The sequence below is a fragment of the Triturus cristatus genome, chromosome 8 (genome assembly GCF_964204655.1).
Source record: "Triturus cristatus chromosome 8, aTriCri1.1, whole genome shotgun sequence".
In the NCBI taxonomy this organism is placed as follows: Eukaryota; Metazoa; Chordata; class Amphibia; order Caudata; family Salamandridae; genus Triturus; species Triturus cristatus.
The window spans coordinates 465,339,699-465,364,089 of NC_140591.1; the positions used below are offsets into that span (position 1 = coordinate 465,339,699).

The following is a 24,391-nucleotide window of genomic DNA, read 5'->3' on the forward strand; positions in this document are numbered from 1 at the left end:
CCTTTTGGTTCTTTCCCTTTAAAGGTAGGGGGAAGATTACGCCTCTTCAGAAAAAACTGGCATCTAATAACAAACAACCCATGGATACTCAATACAGTAAGAGGTTTAAAGATCGATTTTACCCACACACCACATCAAAAACACCTACCCAGAGAGTTGATCCTAGACCAAGAACAGTCAACCTTAGTGGAACTAGAAGTGATCCAAATGCTACAAAAAGGGGTCATTCGCCAAGTGCTATACTCAAACGATGGTTTCATGAGTACGATATTTTTAGTAAAGAAAAAAGACCAGGTCTGGCGGCCAGTAGTAAACCTTAAACAGCTAAACACATTCTTAGTATGCAGACACTTCAAGGTGGAGGGTATCCATCTTTTGAGGGACACTTTAGAGGAAAAAGCTTGGCTTGTGAAACTGGATCTCAAAGATGCTTATTTCACAATCCCTATGGACTACAACTCACAAAAATATGTAAGGTTCTCATGGAAGGGAATAATTTATCAATTCTGCTGTCTTCCCTTTGGCCTCTCATCAGCTCCTTGGTATCTCACCAAAGTTCTAAGACCTGTAGTAGCCTTTCTAAGAAAAATGGGTGTTCTGATTCTAATTTATCCAGACGATATGTTGATAATGTCACAGAGTCAAAAGAAATTGCTAATACATATTAAGTGGACAATAGACCTCTTGCAGGGACTAGGATTCATCGTCAACACAGAAAAGTCTGTAACAACTCCTACTCAGAATCCAGAGTTTCTAGGTTTTCAGGTGAATACCATCACCACAGCCAAATTACAATTACCCCTGAACAAAATGGCCAAAATAAAGATGGAAGTAGCTTATGTCCTTTCAAAATACAATCCGAGTCTAAGATCCTAAGCAAGAGAGGTTGGCCTTCTGTCCTCTTCTATCCAGGCTGTTTCACCAGGTCCTTTGCACTACAGGGCCCTACAGAGACTAAAATCCTTGGGTTTGAGAAAGGGACTTTGGTACTCAGACAAGGTTCGCTAGTCTCAAGAAGCACAATTGGATCTCCTGTGGTGGTGGAACAATCTGGGCAGTTGGAATGGGAAGGCAATCTTCGGGAATGTCCCAGATTACATAGTGGAATAAGACGCAAGCAACTTAGGATGGGGTGCGAGACTAGGTATGACAGACGGGGGAAATGGTCACAAGAGGAACGTCAACTACACATAAATTGTCTAGAGATGATGGCTGGCTTGAACGCAATGATGAGTTTCAAGTCATCCATAAACAGCATAGTACTCTTGAGACTAGACAACTTTACAGATGTGTCCTGTATGAATCGCTAGGGGGCGCAAGGTCAAAAACACTTGGAGACATGGCCAAGAAAATTTGGTATTTGTGCTGGACCCAGAATATTTTACTGAAAGCAGAATTATTCCTCGTCACCAAAACATAAGAGCAGATTGAAACTCAAGGTTTCTAAGGGACTCAAGCGACCGGAAACTGAACCCAAAAATCTTCCCAAAAAATTCTGAACATTTGGGGGTCCATTCAGGTGGATGTGTGTGCCAGCAGATTAACATATAAAGTAGAACACTACAGATTCCAAAGCTATGGGAGTAGATGCTCTACTTCAACCCTGGGATATGAAGAACTGTTGTGCTTTTCCCCCTTACGCTCTAAGACAACATAATATTGGTAACTCCCTTTTGGGATACACAGGTAGGGTTTTCCCGGGGTCCTGTAACTAGCAATAGACACCCCACGTTTAATTCCAGGGTATTTAGACCTTCTCCTAGGAGAAGAAGGGGAGCAACATCCTCTCATACAAGAAAGAAATAGGAACCTTCTTGTTTGAAAGATTTCAGGAGAGGCTAAAAGCCTATTGGATGAGTCATGGGCACCAGGAACAAGGAAAAGATACATTGGTGTATGGAAAAAATGGTCTAGTTGGTGCCTGGAAGGAGATTTGGATCCTGTGGATGCTCCTATAATCAATATAGCCAATTTCCTGGCAGAGTTATTTAGATCAGGATTATGCTATCGAACTGTTTACTGCTGTAGATCAGGGATTTCGGCAGGTCACTCACTGATAAAGGAGTTTTCTGTTGGTGGCGATCTTTTGATCCGCAGAGTAATAAAAGGGATAAGATTTAGACACCCTCCCAGGGCTAAGTATCAGTCCTTATGGAACATCAATCTTATCTTTGACTTATGTCATGGCCTGACAACCCTTTCCTCTCAAAAAAAACAGTTGTCTATGAAATTAGCTACTCTACCATATATCTTTTAGAAGAGTATCTGACATTAGAGCATTAGAAATCTGCAACAGATATTATTCCCCAGACAGAGGACATTTTGACATTTGTAAAATAACCCAAAAAATGTCTGAGTATTGTTTACCCTTATTTTAATGATTGTAAAAAACTATGTGTTGTAAGTTGTCTGAAAGCCTACGAAAGTAGAACGTCTGTTAGGCCAGTTGGTGAAAAGCAATTCTTCATATCCTTTGTGAAACCATATAAAGCTATATCTACAGCTACCATCTCTAGATGGGTAAGAACGATTAAGTTAGAAGCTGGAGTGGATTTAACCAAATTTGGAGCACTCTCTTCCCGAGGAGGAAATGTCCAGCAAAGTATTTTGGGCTGGAGACACGCTTTCAGATATACTTAAAGGGGCAGACTGGTCCAGTGCTTCTACCTTTGCAAGTTTCTATCTTAAACCCATGGAGCACGTGAGTAGTATGACGTTAAATAGCTTTAAACTTGCATAATGGTAGCCTCAGGTCTTGTAATGAAATGGCGATACTGCAATTTAACATACAGAGAATCTTGATTTCATTAAAGACAACGGAGGTTAACATTATCCCACCCTCCACACCCATGTGTTGAACAATTCTTAAGTTGTATATATATCTATTATGTGTCTTTATGCCTAGGTTACTGGTCCATTTTGTTGCCTTTGCAATGTTAATTTTACTCAATTTGCTTTTATTTTAAGTGGTTATCACTCTTTTTTTCTATCTTTTCCAGACAATTCATCACTATGAAGTTTATTTTCTCATCAAGCAGTACCATCAATACTACAAGATTATTCTGATGAGATTAACTTTTTCGTCGCAGCCTTAAGAGGACGATACATAGTTACACTGTTGCTATGTTATTTTTCTAAAAGTTCTATGGAATGTTTTACTTACGATGCAATACATTTTCTTTAAAGGGCTGCATGCTGGAGGCAGCAAAAAAAGTTATTGCACAAGGTTAGCCTCCGTTGTCTTTAATTAAATGAAGATTCTCTCTGTACGTTAATTGTAGAATCGCCATTCTCCCTCCCAAAGAGGGGGTCAGAACCGGTGGAGGCCAGTTGCTGGGAGCAGCAAATGGGTGGGTCATCTCACAAAGGCGGCAAGCCTTTGAAGCTACCCCTTCGTGGACTCTGCCCATCCTGGGGGAGAATGCATGACACCTCTGCCCAAGATGTGCATTGTTTCAGGACCCCAAGAGCAGGGCATCTCTACCCGGGGGTCCAGAAACATGTCTGGGTATGGCAGCTGACGAGCAGCCACTCAGCCAGGACACTAGTAAAGTCAATTGTCAGGGGGCATCTCAAAGATGCCCTTTGAGTGCATTTGGCATCAAATCCAACACTGGCATCAGTGTGGGTTTAATGGGCTGAGAAGTTTGATATCAAACTTCTCAGTCTTCAGTAAAGCCATCATGGAGCTGTGGAGTTCGGGGTGCCAAACTCCTAGTCCATGTTTAAAAAGGAATATGCTACTTACCAGTATGCATCTGTTCTTGGCATGTAGAGCTGCAGATCTATACACTGTGCATAGATCGCCATCTGGTGTTGGGCCCGGATGTTTGCAGTTTGTTTTTCCTCTTGGAAAGTCTTTGGAAGTCACGTGTTCGGTGACTCCTCCCTTGGTTCGTATTGCGCATGGGCTTCGGCTCCATCCTCAGATTGTTTTACGCCAGCAGGGAAAGATGGAGCATAGTAGTAACAGTAAAGGAACCCATGTGTGTTGTATCTAAATAAGATAAGACTGGACGGATACAGGTAGCCGGGGAGGCGGGTGGGCGTGTATAGATCTGCAGCTCTACATGCCAAGAACAGATGCATACTGGTAAGTAGCATATTCCGTTCGAGGCATATGAGCTGCAGATTATACACTGTGCATAGATTATATAGCAGTACCCAACCCTAGCGGCGACCACCGGCATCCGTTGCAGTTGTTTGGAACAGTGTTTTTAGTACAGCCTGGCCCACACTAGCTTGTTGCTTGGTTTGCACATCTACACAGTAATGTTTTGTGAAAGTGTGCAATGTTGACCATGCGGCTGCTTTGCATATGTCATCTAGTGGTATGTTTCCTAGAAAAGCCATAGAAGCCCCTATCTTTCTTGTAGAGTGGGCTTTAGGGGGAACCAATAGCGTTCGTTTTGCTTTGTGGTAGCAAATCTGTATGCATTTTACAATCCACCTAGCTATCCCTGATTTAGAAATAGGGTTGCCTTTATGTGGTGGAGAGATGGGGACAAATAGCGGTTTGGTTTTCCTGAAAGGTTGTGTACGTTGGATGTAGTAAAGTAGAGCCCTTTCTACATCCAGTGTGTGTAATGCTCTTTCCGCAACAGTTTGAGGTTGTGAGAAAAAGACTGGTAATTCTACCGACTGGTTTACATGGAATGGAGAAATGACTTTGGGTAGAAATTTTGGGTTGGTGCAGAGTACAACCTTGTTCTGATGCATTTGGAGAAAAGGTTCCTGTATAGTGAGTGCTTGTATTTCACTAACCCTTCTGAGGGAAGTGATGGCCACTAGAAAAGCTGTTTTCCATGTGAGAAATTGGAGCTCACATTTATGTAATGGTTCGAAAGGGGGTCCCATTAACCGTGTGAGAACTATATTCAAATTCCAGACAGGTGAGGATGGTACTCTGGGTGGAATTACTCTTTTGAGGCCTTCCATGAAGGCCGGTGCATGTTTAATCACCCCTTTTAACATAGGTAGGATGGCAGTAGACCTATGTGCGTTGTCAAAGGTGTCTAGGAGAAAATCCTCCTCCACTGGGTCAGTATGTAACTCCACCCCGTGGTAGTGTGCCGCCCTTTGTAATAGGTGGTGAAAACCTAAGGAATCTTCCGGTGGGGATGGCCTAGATGGGTAAAGGTCATCCTGTGGGACATCTGGGATGTCCGGATTATTATAGTTGTCCCATGGGTCTGGAGATCCAGTAGGGGTGGGGTCTTGTGGCACATCTGCTGGATCATAATATGGGTCTCCTAAATGGTCTGGGACAGGAGACAAGGTTGGGGAACGATGAGGCGCGGGTGGAGGTGGGGAGGGTGGGGAGGGTGGAGGAGGTGGAGGAGGTGGAGGAGGTGGGGAAGGCACTCTGAAAGGGGAGGTAGCAGTGTCTTTCCTCTTTGGAGGTGGAGCTGGTTTGTCCAAGTGTCTCTTTTTTGTAGACAATGTCAAATGTCCAGTTTTTGGATCCTTGGTGTCTTTTGGAGAGGATCCGGTGTGAAAAGTTCTTGCGACCCTGGTTGTTCGGTCGGCGTCGAAGTTTTCGGGGCCGATGGCTTTTTAGGCTTGTCTAAGCCACGCTTCTTTGGGACCTCCGATGTTTTGGTCGGTGCCGAAGAAGGCTGCGGCACGGGAGTGTCGGTGCAGAGGGCCTTGTGATGTTTGGTCGGCACCGGAAGGGCAGGTTTCGACACCGAAGTCTTTGGTACTGGGTTCGGAGTGGAGATGGAGGCCGATCGTTTCTTCGGTGCCGAAGGGTGTTTTTCGGTACCGCTGGTCGGCTGGCTCGAGCCCGAGCTGCCGAAAGGCTTAATAGGCTTCTTTACCGGGCCCGAAGGTGGGGTGTGAGAAGCAGTATCCTTGGTCTTGCCTAGGCCCGAAGGCGAAGGTGTGACCGAAGCCTTTTTGGGTATCGGCGTGGGTGTGGAAGGGGGTATTGTACTCACGACCCTCTGCGCCGGGGTGATGTCCTCCACATCGGAGTCGTCGGCCTCGGAAGCACTGACGAGGTAGTCGTCCTCTTCTTCGATGTTCTGCTGTCCCAGAGCTTCGACGTCGTCCCCGAAGATGTCGACTGGAGCGGAGGTCGAGGAGTGCGCCATGTTGCGTCTAGCCCGTCGATCTCGAATAGTCTTTTTAGAGCGAAAAGACTTGCAGGCGGGACAGTCTCGAGCCTCGTGTTCAGGGGAGAGGCAGAGGTTGCACACCTCGTGGAGATCAGTGTGGGGAAACTTGGACCCACATCGAGGGCACTTCTTGAAAGGAGTTCTTTCCATCAGCCGAGACCGGAGCCGGAATAGGCCCAAGGCCGCCGTCGACGACCGGAATCGAAGAAGTGCCGAAGAGAAGGTGATTAAGATGATTTATTATCTGAAGGATCTCGATGAGCGAGGATTTTTGCGTCGATCGTTGAACTGGAAAAGTTCGGAACCGGAGTGCGAAGTATTACATCTGAGCCCGATGGCGGAAAAAAATCTGAGGATGGAGCCGAAGACCATGCGCAATACGAACCAAGGGAGGAGTCACCGAACTCGTGACTTCCAAAGACTTTCCAAGAGGAAAAACAAACTGCAAACATCCGGGCCCAACACCAGATGGCGATCTATGCACAGTGTATAATCTGCAGCTCATATGCCTCGAACATGTGTTTACTGCACTTATAATGCCTGTGAATGCGACAGGTACTGTAGGGGCCCAAGGCTCATGTCACTGTGCCCTCACCTGTGGTATAGTGCACCCTGCCTTAGGGCTGTAAGGCCTGCTAGAGGCGTGACTGGCCTATGCCACAGACCGTGTTTTGGTGGGCATGGCACACAGGGATGTGTGCCATGTCGACTTGTAGTTTTAGGGACTCCCCCTGGCACACAGACTTCACTGGCAGTGTGTATGGGTCAGGGGAGGAGTCTCTGAGGGGGGCATAATATAGGCTTCAGCCCTCAGCGACTTTCTCTGGCTACAAGACCCTAGGTACCCCTGGTACTTTTTAGATGGGACTTGTATGTAGGCCAGAGGAGAGCCAATATAGGAGCAATGGTACAGTTTTGAGGAAAGAACACACAGGCCCTGGATACCCGATTAGCAGAAACACAGGGCAAATTTAATCAAGGAGCATCAGGCAAAAAGTGTGTGGGGGGAGGGGCGGGTCAACCATGCAAAAGAGGCACGTTCCTGTATATATCATAAGATCATGGGTGCTGGCAGCAGACCCCCGCAACTTAAGAGTGCACAGATGAAAGTTCCACATCACAGGTGCTGTCACGATCTGTTCCCTGGAAAGATCCCTCTCAAAGTGTGTTGTTACCTATTCTGTGCATAGCTATATAGTAGATGTTCTTAAACAACTGCATTTGTGTGTTTAGTCTAGGAGGTGTTGAGGCCTGACCAGAACAAAAAAGCAAGGGGCACTGTGGTTTGACCTAGTCTACGGTGTGCAGACTAAATCCCATGAAAGGATAGAACAAGAAAACAGCAGGTTCTGTGTTAAAGTACAGTGTGGCACAAAGCAAAACTACGTTTGTACAGTAACATGCGCAAAGCAGAGGGCAGTCTAACGTGCTCATGCGAACATAGGGAAAACGATAATGGTACAACACCCTCCCCTTGGTCAGGATGATAGCACCAAAATGACGACAGGTATCAGGTGATAAGCAAAACCAAAGCTTTCAAAATCGTTTGTAGGTAGTGTCTCCTAAAGGGAATACGGCCAAATTGGAAGAAAAGTGTTAAGAAGCAGAAATGACAGGAACCAGAGTAAGTAGAAGTCCTGTTTATTTGGCCATCCACTCCACAACTGACACAGGTGTCAACATTCTACTCCAAGCTCCCGGTGGGAGAAACCAAGGGCAGGAAGGGGGGAAAAACAGAACATACCACTGGCAACAAGATAAAATTACAACACACCTCCCTCCCTATGTGATGAAACAGAAGCACATTAATGATACATTATCATTTAACATTTGGGACTTGACAACTTTGTCACAACTCCACCATTGTCAAGTTGAACACCATTGTTGAATGCCTTTACAATGCGACGAGGAGGGTAGAATTTACTTAGGCTGTGGGATTCTTTCACGCTCCACTTGATCTGCACCACATCACCTGCTCTCCAGATGGGAGCCTTGACCCCTTTCTTTTTGTCATACCATTCCTTGTACTTAGCTTGGTGCAGGTCACCCTTCCTCCCCACCGCCTCAGGGTTAGTGTTCACAGCCCTACCTCCACTCAACCAACCAACTAGGGTTCATTTTGGTGCATGGTTCTCTTCCCCCGAGGGAGACAAAAGGGGAGATCCCGGTTATCAGGTTGGGCGTGGTGTGGTATGCCCACAAGAAGTCCCGTAGGGATGTTTCCAGGTCATGGCCGTTGGCCATGGCAAGTTGGATGTGCTCTATGATTAGTCGATATGTCCTCTCAACTAGGCCATTGGCTTTTGGACAATATAGGGCCGTCAACTCATGTTTGATGCTCAAGTTCTCCAAGAACTCCATCATGGGTTGGGACATAAATTGCACAACGTTGTCCATGACAAGGATTGAGGGTATGCCCTCCTTTGAGAACACGTCTTTGAGGAATTCCAGGACTGTATTGGTGCATACAAAATGTACACATTTCGGAGTAATCCAATGGGAGGTGTAGTCCACAGGTACCAACATGAACCTCTTTTGGACACCCAGGATTCTCATGTGTCCAATTGTGTCTATGGCCAGCTTACTCCATGGTTTAATGGGCACAGCAACAGGGGACAAGGGGGCCTTGTGTAAAGACTTTGATTTATCACTTCTGGCACAGCTGACAGTCTTTAACTAGCTGTTCTACCACTGCATCCATCCTGGGGAACCAAAAATTAGCTCAAACTCTATTCTTGGTTATGTTACGCCCTAAATGCCCTTCGTGTGCCAGATCCATTATTCTTCTTCGGAGGCATAGCGGTGGTACAATTTTGTTCTGACGATAGACTCTGTCCTTTATGATGCTCAATTCATTCCTGACTTCCCAGAAATCTTTAAGTTCTGCCTCCAGATCACTGCATTTGCTAGGCCACCCTTCTCTCAACACCTCTTTCAATCTGTTCATATCCTTGTCTTCCTCCATGTATTTCTTCCATTCTTCTTTTGTGATGGCGGGGTTGTCTACAACCATGATGGGGCTGTCAAGCATTTCCTCAGGTTGTTCCACTTCTAAGGGTGTTCTGGATAAAAAGTCTGCAATTTTGTTATCTTCGTCAGACACGTATTCCACTTTAAATTAAAGTTCTCTAGACCCAGATTCCATTTGCCAATGTGTGGAGTACAATTTTCCATACCCTTCACAGTGAAAATAGAAGAGGCTTGCGGTCCGTACGAATGGTGAAGTTCAGCCCCCAGGAAGAATTTAAAATGCTTCACTGCCCATAAACACGCCAGGGCCTCCTTTTCAATTACGGAGTAATTCTGTTCTGCATTTGTAAGGCAACGGCATGCAAAGGCAATTTTTGTTTCTTCCTTCCTGTTTCTTTAGGACAGGGAGGCCCCCAAACCCTTGCTGGACGCATCTGTGGTGCGGATGGTTTTCTTATGAGGATCAAATACCCTTAAAGCCGGTGAAATTAAGATCTCTTCTTTGAGAGCATCCACAGCACACTTATATTGCTCATTCCATTTGAACTCATTTTAATGTACTTGGCCATATACTCCCATCAACTCTAAGGACTTAAGTGCCTCATTGTTTTTTAGGTACGGGGTGTCTCACAGCACCGAGAAGGTTGCTTTTTGGTCTAAATCTTTCTTCAGAAATTGAAGGTCCTAGGTAGTCGACTGACGTCACCCTTATTTTGCACTTAGACTTCTGTACGGTCAACCCTGCGTCCATGAGCCTTTTGAAGACGAGCCTCAGGGCGTGGTCATGGTCCTCCACGTTGCGACCATACATCAAGATATCGTCTTGGAAACACATTGAGCAGTTTACCCCCTTCAAGATTTGCTGCATGACATTTTGGAAACCCGCCGCAGCTGAGGCTAATCCAAAAGGCATCCTTTTGAACATATACGCACCATGAGGGGTTATGAATGCGGTGAGAGGTCTAGATTCTGGGTGTAAATCCACCTGGTGGTAAGCCATTGACAGGTTGATGACTCTGAAGTATTTTGCTTGGGACATGGTGCTGAGCATCTCGTTTATGTTAGGCAGGCGGTGTCTTTCTACCCATAAACTCTCGTTGAGGCTCCTCAAATCAACACATAGACTGATGCCTTCTCCACTGGCCTTGTCTGCCATTACAACTGGCGCTAACCATTCAGAGCACTCTACAGATTGTATGATTCCCCTATTGTACAGTTTAAGCTCTTTCTCCAAAGGCTCTCTCATTTGTTGTGGCACGGGATGTAGTTTGTGTTCTACCGGTTTGGCATTGGTCTTGAGTTTTATTTTTGTTGGAAATCATGTAAAAGGCACAACTCTTCCCTAAACACTGGGAATTCATCACAAATGCCTCCTTCTAGGTTTCCTGCCATCAGTAGAACTTGTTCTTCGTTGTTGGGATCCAGGATGATGCCCAGTTCCTTCTGGTGCTGCCAACCTAACAAGTTGGATCCTGACTCTACAATGTATACCTCCCCATAAGTATTCCTGCCTTTGAATGCAATGCGCATCTCCTTCATAGCTAACAGAGGTATGGGCTTCCTGTTACAGCCTGTGGGTGAAATGTCTGCTTTCTGTAATGTGTTCCTACTTATATCTTAAAGGCACTCAAAATCATTCTTGTTCAACAACGTAAAACAGAACATGAATCTGCAAACATGGTTAACGGTAGTATTATTCAAGGATACATCACATTTGGGATAAATATTGACACTCCCTGAGCTATCTTTAACCTGCAATACATACTTACTTTCCATAGGCAATACACATTTTACTTCTTTGCTCCCAGCTCCTTCTACACCCTCACCCTCCTTGACTTGGGGCTCACTTTCTCTGCACACCCTAGCAAAATGCCCCCTTCTATCACACTTTTTACAAGCAACACTCTTAGCGGGGCAATGAAAGTTATTATCCAGGTGGTTGCTACTGCCACACCTGTAGCACCTTAGGCTTCTCTCACTACTAGAGATTTTATTGTTTAACTTTGCTTTACTTTTTACTTTTAAAACTTCACTGTGCTCTTCCTCTTCCTGGATACTGGCCACTACATCAGTTGAGCTCCTCATTTCCTTAAAGCAATTTGTGGTATGTTCCACTGATTTAGCTATAGCAACAGCCTCTCTTCGATTAGGGTTCTAGGTCAACATTTTTTCTTGGATGCGCACATTGTTAATGCAGTGCACCAACTGGTCTCTTATAAATGAATCCGTGAGGTTGCCAAATTCGCACAACTGAGTGAGACCTCTTCATTCTGCAATATAGTTGGTCACAGATTCTGGTTTCCCTTGTGCTCTACCGAAAAATGGGTGTCGTTCCAACACCATGTTAATTCTATCCCCAAAATGTGTCAAGTTTGACCATGGTGCTCTCAAAAATATCCATACCTTCAACTGCTTCACCTCCCTTGCTAACAGGTTCAGGCAATGTCTCGTATATTTTGCGCCCATACACCCCCAAATTATGAAGAAGGATGTGCTACTTACTCATAGAAGTGAAACACTCCCTCCCTATGGCGTTGAGATATGACAAACAATTTGACCCACTCTTTCCAGCTTATCTCAGGCTCTCCCACCTCATTTAAAAAAGATGGGGCTTGGCTCGTGCTGGCTGCAGCCATCATAGTGGGGAGTGTTGCCAGTGGAACTTAAATATAATATGAAAATATACAATAGAGGAGATTGGGATGTAGAGATTGTCCTTGATCCCCCAAAGTTATTATTGAGTGTATAAAGATAAGGGAAAACAGGCCCTCAAAGTTGAAAAACAGTGGCAGAATGGATCTTGAAAAAGAGTTTGCAACACAAACCAGCCACTAAAATAGTGCTGCATGAAACGGGGACTGACTATGCCAGCAGAGAAGGAACAACGGTCGTAAAGTGTATTACCCCCTAACTCACAATGCAGCTGGAATTAACATCTGAAGGCTGGCAGGGCTGAAACTCCTTTGACTATTTACCTCAGAAACTGACACGCAGGCTGGGCAGCTGGACGCTCGGTGCTCTGACTAGAAGGAGTTCACTCGATATCCCTCAGAAAATGAAACGCCGGCAGGTCAGCTGGAACACTCCGGCGCTCGAACTGGAAAGAGCACGCTCGGATTCAGCTATGAAATTGAAACGCCGGCAAGTCAGCTGGAGCGCACCACGCTCTGACTGGAAACTGCGCACGTTCAGGGGAACAGTGTCTCAGATCCTCACACCCCGGAAACGCTGACAGTATGGGGCGGAAGAAACCGTGCACGTCGGAAAAGCAGAAAGGCTACGCAAGGGAGATGAAGGAAAGATCTACGCCACCTTCCCTCTGAGGAACACTCCCTCTCTCCTCAAACGAACAGCACGCGCCTCCTCCACCTCCGACGCGATGAATGATCTACTGTAACCCAACTAATTTCCTCAAAGATTCTCTCCGCAGCCTCCTCAATTTTGTAAAACGTTGCTTTTGACACGTCCGGCCGGCTCACTTGCAAATTGATTGAGGGTGCCCCGACTCGTTTCCTGTGGAGAACGCGGCTGGAGGAGGAGCAAAGCTGAGTCCGCAGGACCGCAGCAAGACTGAGGACGCTGGACGCAGCGAAAAAAGTGCAAAAGCTACGAACTGTAACACAGCAGCAGGAGCTGGTGGGCCGGGGGCCGGGGGCATGCTCCAATGGGCTGGAAAAGGGCTATCACGAAAATCTATTACAAGCCACAAGTCCGCTACACCGCCCGCCAATCGCCCGCCCACCCACCGCACCGCCGCCACATCAACGCACCGTACCTCTGCAGTACTGCCGCCGTGCCGCTGCTGTACCGCGGCCACATCATCGCTACTGAGGCTGCTGAGGCAGGTACAGGGGTACGGTTGACGCCGCCGCGACCATCTTTGGGGAGCATCATCGCAGCTGCGGTGGGCTTAGGAGGAGGCTGGTGGGAGCGCCGTACTCTTTTCCATTTTGGACGCGCTCCCCCGGCGCCCCCACGCCCCGCACCCCCCGTGTCCTTGTTGCCTCTGGACTGAGAGGCAGCGTGGGTTGGAGCCCGCGGAGTGCAGCGGAGAGCCCTGGGACGGGGGCTCAGCAAGACACAGCGCAGACCAAGCTGCAGAAAGGCCAGGTGGGGTGAATACCCACCTGGGGGGTCAGTGGGGCTGCTGGAGTGGATTTTGGACGGGGCTGTCATCCCCACACGCCAGTTATCATACGACACCGCAGAAGAGTAAAAGAGCAAAGAGGAGAGGGAACACAGCCGCAAGTAGCGAAATTAACCCAAGGGACGGCCGGCAGGTGCATTGTGGTACGGAGAGTTAAGGGCGCATTGCAACCCTGTAATACATGTCCTGTATGACCGCATGACAATCAAGACTGGCAGCTCCTTTTTTCTCCCCTCCCCCCCCCCCCCTTTTTCTTTGCCCCGACAAGCACCCGTCTCAGACACGTCCGACCCTGCCAAGATCAGTTATTAAAAAACACGACTAGATCCTTAGACGGGGCCTAAAGGAGTGCGGGATACAGACAGGGGAAATGAGATCGGGGGAAAATACGCCAACCTGCGGAAAGTAAAAGAAAAAAAAAAAAAAAAAAAAAAAAAAAAAAAAAATCGAGAAAGTTAACCATGGAAGCCGAAAGATCACCGGAATCGGGGCCAGAACTAAAAACCAGGGAAAAGTTGGTATCGGTAAGCCAAGACCTGACTCCAGACGGAAACCCGGACTCTTAAAATTCTTTTACCTAAAGGACCCAATGGCAACGATCTACGCACCAATTGTGGAGGCCTCTAAGCTTCCAATCCCCCTCGCGCCATTAAATGTGCCAAGCACCAAATTAGAGTTTCCAACCACTCCAACGTGTTCCCTTCAATGCAAACATGCGTTGGTAACCGCACAAGTGCATTGTCCTAACACCCCAGCAGCCTCAAATGAAATTAAGGGAGGTAGCGTCGTAAAGGACACTGCAGATAATTGCCTCGCAAAGGCCCTTAGGCTGACACCAAGAAAAAGTGAGATAACAGCTGAGATAATTGATGTTGATGTTGACGTTGGTGACCATATTAGAGGAAGCAGGGGTGTTCACGGGGGAAACTCAGGTCACAAAAATCAATGCATCTTATTAGGGCAAGAAGGGGACTCATGGTTAAATCCCCTTTTTTTTTTTTAATCAAATGACTCCCGATTGGAGGAACTCACTGAAAGAATCACAAATTACATTGATACACAAGGGAGAGCAACACGAGTAGAACACGGCCTCGGTGATCAGCATCTGAGTCCGGGCATGCTGGTCTCAACCCCTCGAGGCCCCGACCTAAGTAGAGACCAACAAAAAGTAGGCACAAATGACCTTATAAACACGCAGGTAAATCAGCTACTCCCTAGCCATTCAGTGCCAATTACAATTTCATCGGGGAGCATGTCGGATTTAGAACTCAAGGACCTGAGTAAAATCGAAAAACACGAGCCTTCAACACCATGGACCCAATCCTTGCTAAGCACCCTAGAGCAAGCAATAAGGGTGCTGAATTACCAATCTAACAAAATGGAAGTCCAGATTGATCTCATCACACTAGTGGCCGGGCACATCTCGGGTATAAACGCAAAATTGGACTCCCTTTCTTCGCTCCTAACAACTCAGGGGATACCAGATCTTAACATAGGTAGGAGTGATCAAAAACAAAACTGTGGATGTGGAAGTATAATCGAAAAACTAACAAGCCTTCCGGCCATCCTGATGGACATTCTAGGGGAGGTAAAACTATCACGTGTTAACAGACAGGTGCTAGAAGTAACTCCTTCCCCGGAAAAATTACAAACATTTAAGAGAAAGGCCTCAACAAGTAAACAAATAACGGATCAAGAACAATCATTAAAGGAATGTGGTCTAGGTAAAATACTCTCAGTCACTGAATAATCTCAGCGCATACACCAACTTACCATCGAGGAAAAATTAACAAAGAGAAAAAGGAAAAGGGCGAGAAAGGCTAGGACCAAGAACAAAGTAACAACTCAACGTGGATCCTGAGAAAATCTTCGCTATATTTAAAAATAAATTCCATCACGGAAATAAATCTAACCTTTTGAACGGGTCAATAGGTGGTGAGGGTTTTCTAGCAGACCCAATCGACAAACCAAATCCATCAATCATACGAAGGGGAGAAGGCCCCAGATTAGGAGACAACCCAAGCCCACATCCACCTATGGGTGACAAAAGCAAAATGGATACAAGAACAAACCAGCATTCTCTAGTACATGTGCTGGGAATTAAAGAATCCAAGTCACCACAAGGGGGCGAATACGGAGGTTGTGAGGAGCACGACTAGACACGAGCCTCGGTAATAAAGAGTCTGGTTACAAAAAACAGCCATAAAGAGGGCTCAAACCCATCAATAGAAAATTTCATTGAGCAACAATTATTTGCAATACCTGAAAGGAACGTACGCGAACAACGTGGTTCAGCAGCAGCAGTCGAAAACAAATCAGCGTTAACCCCCTTGCGAATTACTGTTCTGGAAAAGGAACGCAAATGCTCGCTATTACAAAGGGAGCAAAGTATGCCCCGATTGAAAATAAAGAAAACAGCCCTTACACAGAACAATGTATTTAAATCTGAGGCTGCACAGAACGAGCAAGAACAACTGACCAAGTCTGTCAGAGCCAGGATTCAAGCTTGCAACCTTACTCCTCGCAAAACAGACAATATTCAAGGAGCAAAGAAAACACTCAACCTATGAGCAAAAACTAACATTTATTCCTGAATATTCGCCAAGGGGCACGCAGGACATTCTGAACCGAGGCAACCGGTTAACGTTGTTCAAAGAAGTACCGGACCTAAAAGGCATTACTTCCCAGGATCTTATTCTGTCGAATTCCAGCAAAACGCAAACAATACGGACATAGAAGAAACAGTTACAACTTAGGCCTCAAAGGACCTGGTAGACAGGATATACCTCGCAAAACCTCAGTTCGAAACATGGGGAAGATCTACAATGCTCCACAAGCGCCCGAGGTACCCATATCCATTACAATTTAGTACACGGGACCAAATAAAGGGGCAAGAGAGCACAGGCCAACTTTCCGCTTGTCTACGCGGCGCCAGGGCCTCTACGCCAGAGCCTTTAAGTACAACCCGTAATTCACAAGTAACCGATCGCCGTCATACAGACAGAACGGATTGGTCCTGGATTCCTACCGTCCTGAGTAACAAAGCTACCTAACCCTGATTTAAATTCTACCGAGATTTCACGGAACTTGATGCTCCTCCAGAAAGTAATAAAGAAGCCCATAGTTTTAATTTGTTCGTGGAACGTGCATGGCTTTCGAGAAATGGCCCATGATCATGAAACCCAAGCCTTCTTTCTACGACAAGACATAATTTTGATCCAGGAGTCCTGGAAACTAGCATCGACACCAATTCCAGGCTTCAAAGAACATCAAATATATGCAGAAAGCCTTTCCACGTATGGCCACTCTAGAGGTGGACTTTCGACATACGTAACCCTCAAGTTTAACTGGGCATCTGAGGAGATAGACGTGGGCCTGAAGTGGGTCCAAGTGATTAGAATCACCGAAAACCAGTCACCGGGCACGGAACCGTGGAAATTGATCATTCTCAACGTCTATATCCACCCTGATAGACAGTCACAAAAAGAAAAACACGTGACCTTGTTATCACTTATCAAGTTCATGCAAAGGACTTACTTACAATATCCACTGGTCATTTCCGGCGACTTTAACAATGTTCTTATCGATCAAAACAAGGCGAAGGCGAAGATAAAAGTAAACAGTGGAGGAAAACAGTTAGCATCCAGCCTAAACGACTATGGACTGTCAATACTAAATGGGAATTTTAAGGAGGACAGGCCGGCAGCCGCCACATACTTATGTGGCAGGGTTCACTCAATAATGGACTATACTATAATAAGTGACGAGTTAATCCCTAGTATCGAAGCGTTTGGTATAGAACATGGAGCTGAAAGTGACCATCTTCCCCAAATAATAAGTCTGAGTATTGCACCAAGCATGGCGCCAACAATGACCTCTCTAATGCAACACGCATCAAAGTTTAACCTGAAAAAATTAAAAATGGCGTGGAGAGGGTTTGGGCAAAATCACGGACTCAGTTAAAGCACAGATGGCTAACTTTGGAACCCAAAAGGAGGAGGACCGAGTACCCAACTGGGAACAAATGATTCAGGTCTTGCAGCATAAGTTCACAGCAAGCTCAGGGAACCACAGAAATTTTAACAACAAAAAGGAGCCGTGGTTCAATATGGATCTTAGAGCTAAAAAAAGAAAGGTGGCCAAGGAGGTCTGGGCCCTGGCAAATCAAAAAACATTGGGACCTGCGGTAAACAAATCCGAATTGAGGAGAGCCAGGAGTACTTATAGGAAGGCATTCACAGCCGCAAAGCACACATACAAAGAAACCATCTGGAATAAGTTGTTAATTTCGGGTAAAAACCCTAACAGCCGGGACTTTTGGGGCATCATAAATGATCTAAATCAAGGGGTTAAACTCCAACAGGAAGCCGGGGTTGGTGCAGATACCTGGATCAGACACGTGCAAACTCTATACAGTAACACGGAGGCAGGTCACAACAACGGCTCAGGGGCAGTGAAGGACCACACGGAGGAATCAAAAGGAGAGAATAAAAATAAAAACTGGGAACTCGTGCAGGAAAAACCGGAGAATGGGTCAATAGAATTAGATGATTTAACCAGCAAAAACGAACTAAGGATGATAATTTTAAGATTAAAGAGAGAGGGGGCAGCAGGGCCAAACGGGCTGCCAAATGCAATCTTTAAGCACGACCCGGACCTGTGGTCGGAGACCCTAACACCACTGTTCAATCAAATATACAAACAAGCAGAGTTACCCGCCTCCTGGAAAGGTAGCATCAACCAACCCATATTTAAGCACGGTGACCATCGTAACTCCTCAAACTACAGATTGATATCCTTAATAGATGTAGAGGCCAAATTATATGCCTCTTGCATCTTACTTGAACTACAAGCTTGGATTTTAGAAACAAAGATTATGCCAAAATTTCAAACAGGATTTAGGCAAGGAATGGGAACAATAACTAACCTAACTTGTCTGGCAATCCTAATAGATCAAGCTGTAAGAAAAGGTACTCGCCTGCATGCCTGTTTTATAGATATCAAGTCTGCCTTCGATCGAGTAAACAGAGCGCCTATGGAGTAAGTTGGAGAGTTGGGGGCTGCCACACCAGCTCTTAATAGCCATCAAAGCCTTACATCAAAATACTTGGACAAAGGTGAAATTGGGAAATGGAGGTAGTACTACAGGGAGTATCCCAACGCACCAAGGTCTAAAACAAGGCTGTGTCTTAGCCCCCACTCTCTTTGATCTTTTTCTTTCTGACCTTACAAATGAGATCGAATCAGTAGATAGTCATCCTCCTCATTTGGTAAATAACCCAATATACTATTTACAATACGCTGATGACAGTTTTGTTGAGTAAAGCCCCAATCGGTTTACAAAGAGCCATTAACAAACTAACATCGTACTTAGAAAGGGAAAGCTTGGACCTAAACAAAGAAAAAACAAAAGTGGTCCGTCTGGTTGACCCGAATAAATTAAAGTACAAATGGACGGCACAAGGGATAACAGTGAAAGAACAAGAGAATTATAAGTATTTGGGAACAACAATAACAAAAGGAGGTAATTACAATGACCACAAAGCAGCATTAAAAGCAAAGGCACAATCCTTTATTTTTGCCCACCGCTCCCTAAAAGGAAAAATGGACTGTCCTAACTATAGCAACCAATTAAAAGTGATGGCAGCACAGATAATGCCGACTCTATCGTATGGCTTGGTTACATGGTGTGGGAAGGAGGCTGATCTTGTAAACAACTTACAGATCAAAATTTGAGTCAGGCTTGAATTTGGTCTGCAAAATCAGAAGTACCGGAGCATGAGCGGCTTCGTGAAACTTTGTCATAAACTTCGAACTGCTCACTCTGAAACATTGGACTGGCTAAGCTGGGAGGAAATAAAAAAAGGTGGGGAAACTGAAAAACCGAACATCTGGGGACAATATCTGAAACTTTGTGTGGAAAAGCTGGAGCTGGAATCAGTCTGGAAATCAGGGACAGACAAGGCAACGCTAAGCAAACTAGCCAACGCGGTGGCAAAAAGGAAATAGTTTATGGAGGATAAAGAGACATTGGCAAAACGTCGGCATGGCTGGACCATCATGAACTCTTTCACAACTCTAAAACCACTGCCATACCTAGTATCCCACTTCAACGGTCATCTCAAAAAGGCATTTATAGCCTATCGGATGGGGATGCATGTCTCAAAAGACCTACTACCATCTTGGAAACCGCCTCACCAGACGAAACGATGCCGCCTTTGCGGGTATCGTACAGAAACTTTGGTCCACCTTTTCTGTACATGCCCGGCCCTGATAAACCAGAGACGATTTTTATTGAAACCCATCTTGAACGTGCTAAACATTCGCTCTTGTAGACACGCAGTCACATGCTGGCTCAGAGGCTCCTCCATAATCTTGGCATGCCGCGGAGTCAAATTTCTGGAAGAAGCAAAAAAAAGCCTAGAACTGACAGAACAGGAGGGCCAAACAGCCAGTGGGCCACCTGGGACTTCTTAACCTCTGGACTGTATATGCACCTTCCTCAAAAGTAATGGGAGCTGAGAGTAACACTCTACATCCCCAGTATTTTTCGTTTTATAAAAATGTTATTTATCTTGTAATGTTATTATACTATGCGAACTTTGTAATTATTTTAATTAATTATGCAAATAAAAATTTTCTTTCTTTCTTTTATCCGACACGTCCGGCCGGCAGGCATGCAACCATAGCACGACACCGTGGACAGCTCACAGTCGGCACACGCATATAGAGTGCCTGCCACATTCAGGTCAAGGATCACGTCACCCGCATGTCTGCAAATCTTCTCCACAAGGTATGCCTCTCCGGACAAAACACAACGCTCGTGCTCAGCTGGTACCTCACCACGGAAGCTGAGACAAGAATGTAGTCTTGTAAACTCCCAGGAAGACAGCTGAAAACACCTTCTCCACTCACTTCCTCCGAAAATCTGTGTTTCTTCTGACCAAGTCGTGGCAAGAGCAGTAAATACCAGGTGAGCTCCTTCCTTATTTCTCCAATATTCTTTAACTCAAATTATTGCAACTGGAGAGAGCACAGAGAGCGGAGATGGCCCAAACTGCCCCCTTCGCAGCATAATGTCACCAGTGTTAAGAAGTAGAAATAACAGGAACCAGAGTAAGAAGAAGTCCTGTTTATTTGGCCATCCACTCTCCACAACTCACACAGGTGTCAACATTCTACTCTAACCTTCCGGTGGAAGAAACCAAGGGCAGGAAGGGGGAAAACAGAACATACCATTGGCAACAAGATAAAATTACAACAAAAAGGTTTTTAGTGAAAAATGTACCCAATTACAGCGTATCGCCGGGACCCAGGATGTAGGATACCAAGTGAAAGACAAGGTTTCCAGTAAGAAATCCGAACCTTCCAAATAAGAAATTTCAGCTATCCAGTTGAACAGGTCAGAGGGACAAACGTGCTCCTCATATCCAGTAGTCGATAAGACCATGAAAGGACAACCTGTGTTGATTTAGATGAAACCGATCCAGTAGATGCTGCACAGTTATCTCCTTCAGCCACTGGCCACAACGCTGGGCTGTACACAAACCGCATACCCAAGGAACAGCCCTGGTTATGGGCCACTAAGGGACCCATCAACAGTTCGAAATCCTAATTTCTTCTTAGCTTACTTGTACTATTAGATCTTAATTCTTTTTCTTTTTTGTTACAAGTAATAGATATGATTGTGTGAGTGAGTTGTGTTGATAGGTGAGAGGTCGGTGTGAGTGACAACTGGGGTCGGGGTGGGGGGGGGGGGGGTGTTAGCGCCTGTTGGACACACCTTGTGTCTGTGGGGTGCCATTTCCAGCCCTGGTAACAGGCACATATTGGATGATTGCATGCGGTAGGAGTGCTATCAAAATGAGAGTTGGGGAGTGCATGAGGAGACAAATTGTATTATTGTTTTTGCTAAGGAGTTATTGATATTTCAGTTGGTGTTTGTTCAATGACAGTACTTAAGGGCGGGGTTGGGTGGTTGAAGATCATGTGGGGATGCACGCTTTGTTCTTACAGTGCTTACCCTTGGGGTGGTTTTGTTTGAATGTTCAGTTTACAGTTCTCACCGGCAGCGATGATGGCTTTGCACAGGCTGTATACACATTCAATAGGACTGGTATGGCTGGAAAACATGGGACAACAAAAAATTATGACATGGAATGTGAGGTGGCTAAATTAGTTTGTAAAATACTACAAGGTACAAACATATCTGCGGCGTCAGGGTGCCCACATTGCTATGTTACAGGAAACACATTTATTGGACGATGAGATACAAAAACTTCACAAGAAATGTTCACATCTACCTACCCTACGTATGCTAGGGGAGTGGCTATCTGGCTGGCCCCAAAGGTTCCTTTTAAATTGTGTAACTACTTGGCGGACGTTGAGGGCAGATATGTAATTGTGTATGGTGAGCTCGATGGTGTTGAGGCATGTCTGGGAAATGTTTACGCCCCCAAAATAGATGAAGCAGAGTTCTTTGGTGTCGTAGAGAGTCCGATTTTCCCATATATTGGGATCCCCATAATATGGGCTGGTGATTTTAATTGCGTGTTAGATGGCATACTGGATAGACAGCCGCCAAAACAACACACTAAACCCCACATGTGGAACTCCTTGAGCGAGGTGGTGAGTAGGCTAAACTGTGTGTGTATATATGGCGTGAAACGCACGTGGGTGACCGAGGATATACTTTTTATACACCGGCCTGTGAGGTGTATAGTAGGCTCAACCGTTTTCACCTCTCTCCGGAGGCGTGTGGTGCAGTAGTACGGACTAAGATATTGGGACGGTTTTTATCAGACCATGCTCTGGAGTTGTTGGGAGTGACTGGAGAGACATAGGCAGAGAGTCCCGCAGTGGCGTTTACAGCAAGCTACGCTACGCGATGAGTTATTTAAAGGAGCTCAGAGAGGTCATTACTGGTTATTTCACCTCTAACTGGTCTACCACCAGCACTAGGGGCGTGAAATGGGATGCGTTTGAGGTGGTTACCAGAGGGGACTGTTTGTCCAGAGTGGGTGGTAATAGAATGAGATTGGGAGTCGGAATTGGCTGCTGCTGAGGAAAGGTTAGCTACGCTACAACACGGGGAGAGAGTGTCAGGGCAGGATCAAGGTTCACTCTTGCAGGCACAACAGGTCGGAGAGATCTGGGATAGGTTGGATTGCCTAGTCCGCCGGGTATACCACCAACTCTTACATACAGAGGGTGACCGCTCTGGGAGACTGTTAGCGTGGTTATTAAGGCGAGAGCGCCCATCCCCATTGATACTAACGTGGCGCTGACCTGCCGTCGTTTTGGCGACTACAAAGGCCAGCATTAATCAGGTGCTATTTCATCACCTAGTTGACATATATAGTGAAGTCCCAGAGACTGGAATGCCTGTAGAGAGGGAGGTACCTTCCAAGTGTCCCCCTCCCGTGTCTCACAGATTTGCAGAGGGAAGAAATGGAGGCAGCAATCTGCCTAGAGGAACTGCAGGAGGAGTTACAAACCATGACCAGTGTTAAATCGCCAGGACCGGATGGAATTCCTGTGGCATTATACTGGACGTATGCCGATGTTTTGCTTCCACGCTTACTAGAAATCTTACAAGAGGCTAAAAAGGATGGGTGCCTACCGCGGTCCATGAGAGGCGCAGATAATCATGCTTCTTAAGCCTGGCCGGAACAGAGGACCCAGGTTCATATAGACTTTTATCCATGCTGGGGGTAGATGCTAAATTGCTTGCTAAAGTCTTGGCCCTAAGATGGAGCAGAGTTCTGACCTCATTGGATCAATGTGGGTTCATACCTGGAAGGGGTACACACATGAACATACGCCGGTTGTCTCATGTCCTTCACTCAGTGGATAACCGTAATACACGGGCGGCAGTTGTTGCCCTGGATATTGAAAAAGCTTTTGATACACTACGGTGGGAATATCTATGGGAGGTGCTATGAAGAATGGGTTTTGGACAAGAATAGATTGCATGGGTTAAATTGCTTTACAACAAGCCAAGAGCCTGAGTGCGAAATGGAGGTCAGGTATTGGAGATTATAATAAACGAGGCACGCGACATGGGTGCCCCCTATCGCCACTGCTTTTTGCACTGGCGATGGGACCCCTGGCTGTGAAACTGAGGAGCAATATAGCACCGTGGGGGGTAGTGGTAGATGAATGCACACATGATTTGATTGTATGCGGATGGTGCGCTCCTATACGTTAGGCAGCCGGAGGAGGCGATCCCGGTACTCCTGGAGACATTGGCCTCCTTTGGTGCGGGCCTCAGGTCTTTATATTAATCACCGGAAATCTGTACTGTTCACGCTAGCTGCCCTTGCGAGGGGGACACCCCTGGATCTTCCTGAGGTGGGACTAAATTGGTAGGTGGATCATTTTAGATATCTGGGTATTCATATATCACACCTGCCAGATGGCCAATACAAACTAAATATGGGTAGGGTCCTTGAGGGACTTAAAACGTCGATACAATTCTGGAGTAAGCTCCTGCGGTCTATCATGGAAAGGGTGGCTGTGTCAAAAATGGTGATGCTGCCTGTATGTCTTCCAGAATTCTTTCTGCAGTATCCCAAAGTCCACATTTGACACGCTTAATAGCCTACTGATTTCACTGGTGTGGGCAGGGGGAAGGAGCAGAGTTAAGCTGGAGACGCTGAAGCTGGACTTGGGCTCCAGGGGCTTGGGGCCACCTGATTTTAGGTTATATTATATCGCAGGATTGTTACAGTATGCAGCGCAGTCATGTATGGAAGGTCAAACAACGGACAAAGAGTTGCTGGGGGACTGGAACGATGAGTCACAGTTACAAAGGTTTTTAATGATGGGTTCGAAGGTGCCCAGGGTTTGCCCCCACATAGTGAGGCAAGTAACTGTGGCCAGGGAACACGCAGTCACTTTAGAGCTCTGCAAAGCACCCTACGCAGTTGCAGTCCCGCTCCGATGGTTACGGGGATTTCGTATTCAGGCATCTATGGATATTTCACAAGGGTATGAGGGAGGATGCACATCGGCAGCAGATCTGTGCCTAAATGGGATCTTCACGACTTTTGCTGAGACTTGTGATTGCTTCCAGATCTCACGTACAGTCCGTGAGATATGGACATCCTTCCCGGAGGAGCCACAGGAGTCTAGCATATTGGCAACACTG

At 46.1% G+C, this 24,391-nt stretch overlaps 1 protein-coding gene across 2 annotated transcripts in view; it reads right to left on the minus strand.

Annotated features, from left to right (window-relative positions):
• The window catches only part of KPNA3 (karyopherin subunit alpha 3), a 743,375-nt gene that overhangs the window by 642,662 nt on the left and 76,322 nt on the right, over nucleotides 1–24,391 (minus strand). Inside the window, exon 2 of one of the 2 annotated variants that reach the window (XM_085621927.1) lies at nucleotides 21,263–21,361. The exons of the other annotated variant lie outside the window; for it this stretch is intronic. The gene's annotated coding sequence lies outside the window, so the exon portion shown is untranslated. The remainder of the gene's footprint in view (nucleotides 1–21,262; nucleotides 21,362–24,391) is intronic. 2 annotated transcript variants of the gene reach the window in all.